The 12,689-nt window shown below is 40.5% G+C and overlaps 1 non-coding gene across 1 annotated transcript; it reads left to right on the forward strand.

Annotated features, from left to right (window-relative positions):
- The first annotated feature begins 6,472 nt into the window (after positions 1-6,472).
- LOC132014722 (U6 spliceosomal RNA) lies at positions 6,473-6,576 on the forward strand. The gene has a single exon (XR_009403376.1). It is a non-coding gene; the product is annotated as a U6 spliceosomal RNA (small nuclear RNA).
- Positions 6,577-12,689: the final 6,113 nt, after the last annotated feature.

The raw sequence follows: 12,689 nt of genomic DNA on the forward strand, positions 1-12,689 counted from the left end.
ATGTGTGTGTGCACCTGCACCAGTTGGGGGAGAAGCAGAAGGAGGGAATCTCAAGCAGACCCCCTGCTGAGCTCAGAGCTGACTAAGGGACTTGATCCCACAACCCTGAGATCATGACCTGAGGGGAAACCAAGATTCAAAAGCTCAACCAACTGAGCCACCCAGGTGCCCAACAACAGAAATCTTGACTGACCAGCTTGTCCCTTAAAAAAAAAAAAAATTGTCCAGTCCTCATGAAGCCTACTAGTTTTCAAATCTAGAAACATTGATGGAGTAAGCACTTTACAGTCCACCATCTTAGTGCAATATCCTTTCCAGACTTTCCTCCACCCAGTGCTCTGCCCCCTCCCACCACCGCCCCGGCCTGCAGGACAGGTGTGGTTGACACCATTAGGCAGATGAAGAAACCGAGGCTCAGAAAAACTAAGTGACTTATTCAGAACTCTATAGCCATGACAGAACTGTGATTTGAATCCAGGTCTCTTTGGCTCCATAGATCATACTCTTTTTAATATGGCATAGTTCCTCTCAAGTTTTTTTCTGAAAATTTTGAGAATTTTATTTTTAATTAAAATCTTGAATTTACAAAGAGTTGCTTTGTTTGGCATGTTTTCCGGTATACTAAATTCTTATCACAAATCAACAACACCAGGCATGGGATATCTGTCACGGATTCCTAGATGAGCTATATTAGCATGACTTGTAGAAAGGGATTAGTCTATCCCTTTATAGTCACAATATTGGATCTTGATATCTTCAAATGTGTGCATTGAGTTTTTGAGCCTTGGAGGTATAGTGCTTATAGACCACTGTTTTTCCAAAGTATTTTCTAGCTTGTTAAATAGTATTTTTAAAAATGCTACAGTTCCTGGGGTTCCTGAGTGGCTCATTTGGTTTAGAGTCTGCCTTCTGCTCAGGTCATGATCTCTTGAGTCCTGCAATCCAGTCCAGTATCGGGCTCCCTGCTGGCAGAAGTCTGCTTCTCTCTCTCACTCTCCCTCTGTGAGCTCTCTCTCTCTCTCTCTCTCTCAAATAAAATCTTTTTTAAAAATGCTATAATTCCTTGCCATCCTCTCCCCCAAAATAGAAATCTAAATAAATCCACCATATCTTACCTGTTAACTAAAGTCTTCTCTTCTTTCCAAGATTCAGTTAAAATACACACCATAGAAATGATCCCTGAAAGTATAGTCTTAGATTTAGGCATAATACAGCTAATTGGTCTCCATTTCCAAAGAAGATAAAACATAGAATGGGTTTGAGTTATATTTGAGGCACTTAGATTAAATATAAGGGAGTTGTTTATAATGTGAAGTATGGGGGAAAGGCAGTTACATGTCCATCTCTAAGAGTCTTGATCAGTAAAGTCAGGACCTGGAAGTGGAGAGAGGAGGAATCACATGCTGCTTCTTCAGACATTTAATTTGCTCTGGCAGGTCGGGGCTGTTTGAGATGCATTAGGATAAGTTGGAGGAATCCTGGCCTGGAACCTAGAGAGAGGCCAAGGGAGATCATTCAGTCTAAGATAATCCTGGTTATAATAGTTTAGGACTACATTAAGGTGCCAGACATGGGAACTGAGGGAAATGTCTGCCCTTTAAAAGTTAAAATGCTGGGGCGCCTGGGTGGCTTAGTGGGTTAAAGCCTCTGCCTTCAGCTCAGGTCATGATCTCAGGGTCCTGGAATCGAGCCCCATGTCGGGCTCTCTGCTCAGCGGGAAGCCTGCTTCCCTTCCTCTCTCTCCCTCTGCCTACTTGTGATCTCTGTCAAATAAATAAAATCTTAAAAAAAAAAAAAAAGTTAAAATGCCAGAGAAATGCATTCTGGATCAGAGCACGTGGGATCACAGTCACCTCAAGCAGACAGTGCCTCCCAGTGTGGTGAGGCTCGTTAGAACCTGTTGTCATGTCACTTCTGCTGTTCACCCTTTCGCTTCCTGGAATGGGTCGAAATGGCTGGAACCTTCAGTTATATTGAATCATGAGAGATGGCTTTGAGAATAGAAGCCGCTTTGGTGAATATACCAAATAAAAAATAGCAGGCTGAGTCTCTGAGGACACAGAAAGCGGCTCTAACACCACACCTAGGGGGTCCACTTCCAGACCAGAAACTTCTCCAGGTTAGCCTGATGTTACACATCCTTCTGTGGTATAGAGCCCAACCTAATCCAAGCTAATGGAAGTGGGGTTCGCATTTTGATAAGCTCTTGAGCCGTCCTAGCCCAGGACCCCCTGGAAAACAAAGAGAAATGACCAATTCAAGGAAAAGGTACCTAAGACCAGTTTAGGAAAAATATATAGCTGCTTGAGGGTGTTACCAAACAGAAAACACTCTGCTAACCAGCTCAAAGGTGATAATATGGCCTTGGCCTGACAGGAAGAGAATGATTTTAAGTCTTACTGGATTTTGGTCCAAGTCGCTTGAGGAAGCCTAAGGGAGGCTGGGCGAAGGGACCAGGGGAGCAAGCACTGTCAAAGAACTCCATTGCACGCAGGCTAACTGCCTCCTCAGACGTAAAGATGTGGGAATTAATCCAGAGTGTTAGCCAGATCCCAAAACTGAGGAGGTGAGGCCTCTCAGTGTCACCTCAAGAACTAACCCTGTGGCAAGGGCAGCACACATGAGTAAGAATCTCTAATTACTTTTTTTTTTAATTGATCTCAGCTGGTCTGGTCATACGGTACAACCTACCCTGAATGGAGACCCTGTGTTAGTCTTCCTCTGGCTGTGGGGCTTGCTTTATTATTCCCACCATGCAGCTGATCACCTCAGAGCCTTCCTCATGAAAGATGTCATTCACACCTTGAGAAACAAGCTCTTTACCGTGTAGCACTTTCTGGAGAGGATTACACCAACCAAATGGGAAATTACAGCTTGTCAGGCAGATGGGTGGAACATTTTTCATGCTCTGAAAGTTTTCTTTCAGCTGTTCAGCCGGCCGTGCTCTGGGCCATTTTCAAGTTCTACTGAGCGCCAGTGACTGGCTGTGCCCACAGACTGGGCTGCCATTCACCTCAAGTCCCCTTCAGAAGGACCTTGTTGCTTTAGGAAGCGCAATGAACTGCCGTTCTGGGTTCTGATTCTGACTCTGTCCCTCACTCAGAAGTGGCCTGGGGGGATACCTTTGGGCAAGTCAGTTAATCTCCCAGGGCTTCAGTCCACGTATTGGTAAAATAAGGGGTTAAAGTATTTTTTAAGAACGCTTTCAGCTTTAAATGTTGAAATTTTTTTTAACAGATTTGATTATTCATTTGAGAGAGAGCAGGAGCAGGGGGAAAAGGCAGAGGGAGAAGCAGATTTCCCATTGAGCTGGGAGCCTGACATGGGGCTTGATTCCAGGACCTGGAGATCATGACCTGAGCCGAAGGCAGATGCTCAACCATCTGAGCCTCCCAGGTGCCCCAAAATGTTATAACTTTTGTGGGTTTTCTTACTGGGAATAGAAAAATGAAAACCTCCCTTTTGTTTTTTGACTGCACATGAACAATTACTTTTTATTGCTGAAATAACACACTTACTTTGCCAAAAAGCACAAATGCATATAGGAAGAAAGATTAAAATGTAAATTGTCTATATTCTCACTGCTGTTACTATTTTGTACATATCCCTACAGACTTAAAGCATAAGCATGATAGAAATATTTTTGCAAAAAATATCACATCCAATCAACTGTCCTGTGGTCTGCTTTTTCACTGAACACCATATTCAAACCTTCCTGTGTCAAACACACACACACACACCTACACACACATCATGTTAATGATCACACACAATGGAGTTCAATTTCTTTCATCAAGCTCCTGCATTGCTATTATAATTAGTGCTATATTGAACATCCCTGTATATACAGTTGACCCTGACCAATGTAGGAGTTAGGGGCACCAATTCCTTGTTCAATCAAAAATCCACATATATCATTTTTGGCTCCCCCCAAAGCTAATTACTAATAGTCTCCTGTTGACTGGAAATCTTATTGATAATGTAAATAGTTAACATTTATATTATGTGCATTAGACACTGTATTCTTACAGTAAGCTAGAGGGAAGGAAATATTATTGGGAAAATCATTAGGAAGAGAAAGTACATTTACAGCATTGTATTGTGTTTATAAAAAAAAATACACATGTAAGTGGATCCATGCGTTTCAACCCGGTGTTATTCAAGGGTCAACTGTACATCTTGTCTAATTTCATTTTCCTTTGGAAAATTCCTAGAAGTGAAATTCCTGAGTTTGACACTATCCTTCTTTTAAGAGTTTTATACATACTGCAAATCGTCCTCCAGTGAGTTGAATGAATTTATTTTCCCCCAACAATAAGAATGCCTTTCCCCATCCTCTCTCTCATTCCTTTGACTTTTTGTCTTTCCAACAGGTATATATGAATCTTTTTAATTTCACATTCTTTGGCAACAAGTGGGATTTGTTCTTTTTGTTTCTTTTTCCTAGAGCTCTGTGTATTTTCCCTAGAAAGCTGTCCGTCTATGTCCCGTGTCCATTTTCTCTGTTGGGACTGTCCCTGGGCTCTCTTGTATAGGCATAGTTGCTGCCATCTTCATATAACAGATGGGTGACAGGTGAAGGGGCAAAGAGAGAGGGAGTCCCCAAGGAAGTCCTCTTGGAGTCCCTGAAGCTGGCGGACAAGCCCATGTGCTCCCACATGCCTACCCTGCACCCCCAGCCCCTAGGTAACATGCTGCAGACACAGAGAGGAGGGAGTTCTAGAAATTGTACCCCTAAGAATGAGGGGGGAATTGAGGCAGCCCTCAGGTGACTACTTGCACCTTGCTTGTCGCAGTAGGGCCAGGACACAGGGAGATCTGGAACAGTCCAGGAGCCAAGACGTAGGCAACTGTGCTTATAGGGCAAAGCTCTTTTATGGATACCCTTGGCTTTCTGCTTTCTTCTTTACAGTTGATTAACACCTAATGGCCATTTCTTTAAAAAAGAAAAATTCAATTCCTTGGCTTAATTAGCTTTCCTAACGCAATACTCACCACAGCCTGCCAGTGTCCAGACAATGACAAGACTTCGTAATCCTTGATTTCAGTTCAAGGTAATTCATTGTCGTAGCTCACTGAATTCCAAATGTTGTCTCATGGCTTTTGTGGTCAAAATAAGGCCTGAACTTAACCCTTGACCGGCCTGCAGGAGGACTTTCACACTGAGTTCGTGTATCCATTATAGGTGCTCTTTGGAGAGCCTGAAACTTTCTTTGGTTTGACATTTTGCTTCAACTTCATGGTCACAGTCTTAAGATCAGTCTTCCCTTCCCCTCTTTAGTGCATTTGCTGATCGTTTTGTTACTGTTAATCTTAACATACCATGGAGTACTTCTTTCTGCCTCATTCTTTGAACAATCAATAAACAAGCGTTTCTTGAAAATCCAGAAAGTGTGGTTTACGTCATACATTTTCTATCTGCAAATTTAGTAATCGTATTTGTTTTTATTCTTTTATGACAACTTTTCAGTATTACATGGTAGAGGCGATTAAGTATAATGGTTAAGTGCGTGAATGCTAAGCCAAATTGCCTGAGCTATCTGGTTCTGACATTTCCCAGCTGTGTGATCCTGGGCAAGTTAAGCAATGACGCCATGCCTCAGCTTCCTCCTATGTAATATCAGGAGAATAACGGTATCTACTTTTGGGCTTGTTGAAGAGTGAATTAGTTAAGTAAAGTAAAGCAGTTAAAACAGTGGTTGGGCTGGTAGTAACTCCTCATATTAGAGGCTATCACTACTGAAAGATCAGTATTATTTCACTGAGGAATGAGATTGAGAAGAATCTACAGTTAACTGTCCTATCAACTGTTTTTCACCTGTGACCTGTTTTGTGCAAGGCATGTGGGTAATGAAGCCACAGAGGTGAGTCCTACATAAACTTTACTCTCGACTTGATTGGGAATTTTGCAGACATCACAATCGTGTGAGGATTTGCTGCATGACCAAGTCGTCTTGTTGCCACAGCCTGGCTAGTGACTGAGTTAGGACCCTGTCCTGCCTAGGATAGTGTGAAGTCTCACCGCCTTCTGATATCCAGCTCATTCTGTCCTCTAAGGCTTTCTGAACGACCTCAGCTTTGTTGGTGATCTCTGCTCCTGGAAGAAGCCCAGGACACAAGAAAGGAAACAATTCCCAGTGACCTGTGAGAAGACCCCTGAAGAAGGTGCTATTGTATGTTACTGATGCTAAGATGCACATTCTTTTCTCACCTTTTTACTCTTCTGAAATCAGATGCAGCAAAAAGGTATTGTGGGCACCGTTGGCTCTACATGCAAAAATGTGGTCCTAGGTTCTCGGCCGTCACTTCATGTGAGTGATGTGCAATGTCAATACCACAGGACTTGAGATTTATTGTTGTAAAAATATCTTCCAAATGATGCCACTGTGCTATGAACTGAAGTGAAAAGTTACTTTACATGCAGGAAGGTGCAGAAACAGAGCCCTGTAATATGTGATTAAAAAAAAAAAATGATGACTGTGCTCACTTTGTACTAAAATTGGAATGATACAGAGAAGATTAGCATGGCCCCAGAGCAAGGATGACAGGCAAATTCTTGAAGCATTCCATATTAAAAAAAAAAAAAAAATTATGACTGGTAAGTCTAAAAGAGCACTTTCATTAAACATAAAATAAAATTCTAAGTGGTAAGAAAGCATGGGCCATAGTTCAGTTGGCAGTCTTTTGTTTCTTCATGGTACATAAAACAATGGTTCATTGTATAATTAAAATTTTCTTAGATTTGTTGAAATGTACATCTTAAAGCTCAAGAAGGAAGATCATGAAATAGCTACCTTGGCATTCTCCACAACATTCAAAATGTTCAGTTTTTGGCAAAACCAGTTTCTACCTACATTTATATTTAATTTTTAAACTCCTCTCATTGTTTAAACTTAAATACATTTCTTTTGAAAGATAAAGTATACACTTGTGAAATGAAGGTTTTACAGCGCTCGTTGAATGGCTTAAATATGAATTACAATTAATCTGTAACCACTAAGCTAAAAAAACATGTTTGACCATTTACCATCTAAAATCATCTTACTGAGGCACCTGACTGGCTCAGTTGGTAGAATGTGTGAATCTTGATCTCAGAGTTGTGAATTCAAGCCTCACGGAGGGTGTAAAAATTACTTAAAATCTTGAGAGATGCCTGGGTGGCTCAGTTGTTTAAGCATCTGCCTTCGGCTCATGATCCCAGGGTCCTGGGATTGAGCCCCACATTGGGCTCCCTGCTTGGCAGAGAACCTGCTTCTCTCTCTCCCTCTGCCAGTAGCTCCCCCTGCTTGTGTGTTCTCTCTCTTCTCTCTGTCAAATAAAGAAATAAAAATCTTAAAATAAATAAATAAATAAAATCTTTAAAAATAAAATCATCTTACAATAGAATGCAGACGTGCAGAATTCCGTGGGGAACCCCACATTTAGGTGAGGTTCCATCATCTACTGAAATCCATCACTTCCTTCCAGCCACTAAGCCATTGCCACAATTTCCAGACTCCTCATTTGCATTTGCTTTCAAGAAATTCACACTGCGGGGCTCAATGGATTAAGCCTCTGCCTTTGGCTCAGGTCATGATCCCAGAGTCCTGGGATCCAGCCCACATCGGGCTCCCTGGGTGGGAAGACCGTTTCTCCCTCTTCCTCTGCTGCTCCCCCTGCTTGTGTTCCCTCTCTCGCTTTGTCTCATTCTCTGTCAAATAAGTAAATAAAGTCCTTAAAAAGAAAAAGAAAGAAGGAAATTCACACTGAAAAATCCTTCCCAAACTGAAATCAGAGAGCTATCATCAACTTAGAGTTTGACTTCTCAGCACCCATTAATTTCCATGTTTATTTTTGTTACTCAGGGATATAAAGTTTGATGCCCTACTTTGGCCCACCCTCTAAGGTTGTTGGACATTTTGTCATGAGTTCTTACCAACATTTTGATACAATAATTGTGGAGCTTTGGGAGAGGGATCTGCTTTTAGCCTAGGGAAATCATTTTCAAGATCAGTACTTGTCCTTCATTTACTTTCAATGTGTAAACCCAGTCATATGTCTTCTTTGACTCAATAGAGCACCACTTCCACATATGGGCAGGACTCTTGTATCAACAAGATGAGGAAATTCTGTTTATCAGCAAGTAACACTTTACCCCACTTTGCACTTCCCACTAATTATGGTTGTTAAGTTTTCAGGGTCCTATCACAAAGAGCAGTTCATTAACTTTAATTATTTTGGAAATTCATTGGCTCCAATATAGAGTGAAGCTGGCAGATCCCAGAGGGCTAGAGTTGCAGAAATTAATTAACAAAGAGTGGAAGCTCTTATTAGCCGACGCTTTTTGCTATCTTCCTTTCTTTTCTTTTTCATTTAACCACTTCAGAATGGGTCTCAGACCCTTCAGACTAGAGGCAGAGGAAAAGTTAGAGCTGAGTGTTCAAGACACAAGAAATTGAAGTCGTGGGCCTTAGCCAGGAACAGAGTGCTTGGCTTGTTTCACATTATATTTCAGCTACATCATTGTCAGGTCTGGATTTAGAAAACCCACAGATCCACTGGTTCCCAAATCACATCCTACTGGTGTCTATGTTCAGTTGATTCCAGACAGAAGCTGACATTTAGAAACTTGACAGGAATCCCTCTGCATGGTATCCTGTTTAAATTAGACTTCAGGGGCCCATGGAAGTCCTTTGCTCTGCAAAGGTATGGCCCTTTATGGGTAGTCTTTAAACATCAAACCAGTTAGACTTTATTGCTGTAGAGTCTGCTACGAAGTTCATGTCTGTTCCTATTTCTCTTGTAAAAAGTACCCTCCTGATGTGGAAGAGTAGTGCACTCCAGCATTGCTAGAGGCAGTATAAATTGGTACAACCTTTCTTTCTTTAGAGTCTTTCTGGAAAGCAAAATAGCCATAACCATAAGATGTCATCAGATGCACAAATAATTTGACCAAAATTTCCACAACTGTTTTGTTCAAGGTACTATTAAAAAACGTGGGCAAACACTTCTCAACAGAGACGTTCATTGCACCATTAATTATAGTAGTGAAATATTAGAGAAACCTAAGCATCCCAACCGCTTTAATAATATGCAGCTGGCAGAAGTGACATCATCGGGTATATGATGCAGAAAAATGTTTATCTTATATTACAAAGTTAAAGAACCATGTCCCAGAACTATACAGTGTTATTCTAATTTTAATATTTTTATGTAGTTACAGCAGTTTATGAGGGGCAGAATTACAGTGTGCTTTTTATTTTCATCCCTACCTGTTTCTGTGTTTTTCAAATTTTCTACATTGAACCACCACCACTCTTAAAATCAGGGAAGGAACATATAAGCCTTTAAAAAATGAAAGATAGCACCTCCTTGAGGCATTCTGTAATTGTTGAAATTAAAAGTTTATCAAAATCAAGGCCTTACTCTTCCTGAAAGTTCAGGAAAAGGAAACTCTATTTTTCTAAGGGCTTGTCAAGTATTAAGCTGTGCTAGGATCTTTTTACATATATTATTCCACTTAATCATCAGAATAGTCCTATAAGGCATGTGCTATTATCTTTAGCTTTATGGGTGAGGATACAAAGACACAGACTTAAATAGCATAACTTAGCTCAAATAACTACCAAGTGACAGAGTCAGAATTCAGAGTCAGGTCTTATCTATTTGTTTATTCATCAGCTTATTCTATTTATACACACACATAATCATTAGGATGGCTAAATAGTTCTGGAACAGGAAAAATAGAGACTAACATAACAAGCATAGAGAATAACATTAAAAATATCCATATATTCGGCACCCAGCTTAAGAAATTAAAAATTTCCAACACAGAGGATGCTGCCTGTTTACTTATCCCCAGTGCCACTCTGTTTTCTTCCATTGAGAAGTAACCATTGTTGGGATGCCTGGGTGGCTCAGTCCAGTAAGCGTCCACCTTCAGCTCAGGTTATAATCCTGGGGTCCTGGGATCGAGTATAGCATTGGGCTCCCTGCTCAGCGGGGTGTCTGGTTCTCTCTCTGCCTGTGGCTCCCCTGCTTGTGCTCTTTCTGACAAATAAATAAAATTTTTAAAAAGAAAGAGAGAGATAACCATAATCTTGAGTATGGAGTTTATCATTCCTATGCAAATTATTGTTCTTTTGCTACATGTGTTGGTATTCATAAACTAGACTGAATCAGTCACTGTCCAGTCTGAAAAAGAGGAGCCACTCTATGTATTACACACAAAGGGAGATTTAATACTGGGAATTATAGAGGTAGCGAAAGGGCTGGAGAAGCAAATGGGATGATGTTTAGTTTCATCCATTTGCCTCCCCAGATCAATTCCCCATCCTTCTTTGTGCTCAAGAAACAGGCCCATACAGACTATCTCACTGTACTCTCTTGGCTTCTGACTTCTGGGTGGTTTTGCCCCATGGGAACTACTGGCAAGAGGTTGAGGGGAGGAGGAGAATGGGATCAGAGGAGCTGTTCCCTTGACATCCTTCTTGTTGGGTTACTAGCACATTGGCACCACGGCTGCTAAAATAGCCACTGATACCACCAAAATGCTCATTTTCAGTCACTTAATACACTTGTTCCTGCTGCTATTACTCAAAGCACAACTGGAACAGACAGGAAAATGGCTTCTCCCTTTCTTCCATTTTCTAATCTCCTGTCAATGCTTTGTTTGCACTGGCAACACCTAACCAGAGCCTGTGACCTGGAGTTCCCTGGTTGTCAAGCCCTTGCCACACAGAAGAGTGCACAAAAAGGCTGGAGTGGGCTTGAGAGCCAACAGCACATAACCCACACGAGGGCACATTATTGTTTGCATTTTTAAAACTCTGTATAGATAGTGTCATGCTCTATGTCTCCTTGCTTCTTTGTTTAACCTTATCCTTTTGAGATCTGTCCATGTTGATGCATGTGGCTCTGGTTTATTCATTTTAACTGCAATGTTGTATTCAGTAATGGTATTTCCACAAGGGAACTAGTGGAGATAGAAACATGGACATTACTGGCATTAGAATAAAAGAGATATAAAGATAATATATGGCAAACTACCAACAGGTAAAATTAGATGAAAGGAAAACATTTCTAAAATCTTTTCATTCCTTCATTCAACACAGATGCATTGAGCTTCTACCATGTCCTAGGCATTGTGCTTGACACAAAGGACAGAAAATTGAATATGACCTCGTCCCCTGCTCTCTGGTTGCTGATGCATAGACAATTAAATACAAGATTTTCATAAAGGTAATAAGTACTATGATGGAGTTATGACTATAGTGCTATATGGGCACAGAGCTTGATAAATAGAAAAAAGAAATTAAAGAGAAATTTCAGTTATATAGGTTTAAAATTTCTAAATAAGTAAAATACTGTATTGCAAATGGAATTCCGCAGTATAGTGAAAAAAACAATACCATGACCAAAGGAATGCAATATGCTTCAACATTAAAAAAAAACAACTTAAAATTGGTTAAATGAGAAAAGTCATGGATTAAATGGAAACATGTCAAAAAATCATTTGAAAAAAATTAGGCAGCTTCTCCGAATAAAAACTTGAGGTCAGATTAGCAGGATCCTATCTCAACATAATAAAGATTAGTTAACAAAAACTGAAAACAAACACCATAGTAAGTAAATTGTTGACCACATTTCCCTGTAAAGCAGGAGTAAGATACCATAGCAACCATCTTGTTTTGATGATTTTGATAATTCTAAGGAAGCCTTAGATAATACAACAAATTTATTTTTTAAAACATTAAAATTAGAAGGGACAACTGGGTGACTCAGTCAGGTAAGTCACTGCCTTTGGCTCAGGTCATGATCCCAGGGTCCTGGGATCCAGTCCCGCTTTGGGCTCCTTGTTCAGCGAGGAACCTGCTTCTCTCTCTGCCTACTTGTGCGTTCTCTCTCTCTCTCTGATAAATAAATAAAATCTTTTTAAAAATTAAATTTAGGTATTGTAACAAGTATCAAATTATAAACTATGATATTGCTATTAAAATAGAAAATTATCCATTATATATATGTTACATACATATGTATACATATATATATACATGATTTATTTATTTGAGAGAGCACACATGAATGGGGGGAGAGGCAGAAAGAGAGGGAGGAAATCCTCAAGCAGACTCCCCACTGAGTGCAAAGCCCAACACAGGGCTCAGTCCGAGGACACCGAGATCATGACCTGAGCTGAAGTCAAGAGTCAGATACTCAACCAACTGAGCCAGGTGCCCCTGTCCATGGTACATTATTAAATAAAAGGAGAAGGGAAAGCAAATTGAAGAGTCTTGTGTATGTGGTGGTGGGGCGGGGTAGGTGGGAAGAACAGGCACGTGTTTGTATGCAGGTGTGTATCAGTTTGCATTTGGCAAGGGAAAGAAGTGGAACTATACATATCAAACTCCACATTGGTTATCTCAGAGAAGTAGAGTTAGAGAGGAAGAGTTAGTGGACTTTTTATTGTTTTAATTATATATCTTTGTATTATTTTAAAATCAGTCCCTTTTATCATCTAAAACAATTTTTTTATATATAATTTTTTATTTTTTATAAACATATATTTTTATCCCCAGGGGTACAGGTCTGTGAATCACCAGGTTTACACACTTCACAGCTCTCACCAAAGCACATACCCTCCCCAATGTCCATAATCCCACCCCCTTCTCCCAAACCCCCTCCCCCCAGCAACCCTAAGTTTGTTTTGTGAG

The sequence above is a fragment of the Mustela nigripes genome, chromosome 3 (genome assembly GCF_022355385.1).
Source record: "Mustela nigripes isolate SB6536 chromosome 3, MUSNIG.SB6536, whole genome shotgun sequence".
NCBI classification, from domain to species: Eukaryota; Metazoa; Chordata; class Mammalia; order Carnivora; family Mustelidae; genus Mustela; species Mustela nigripes.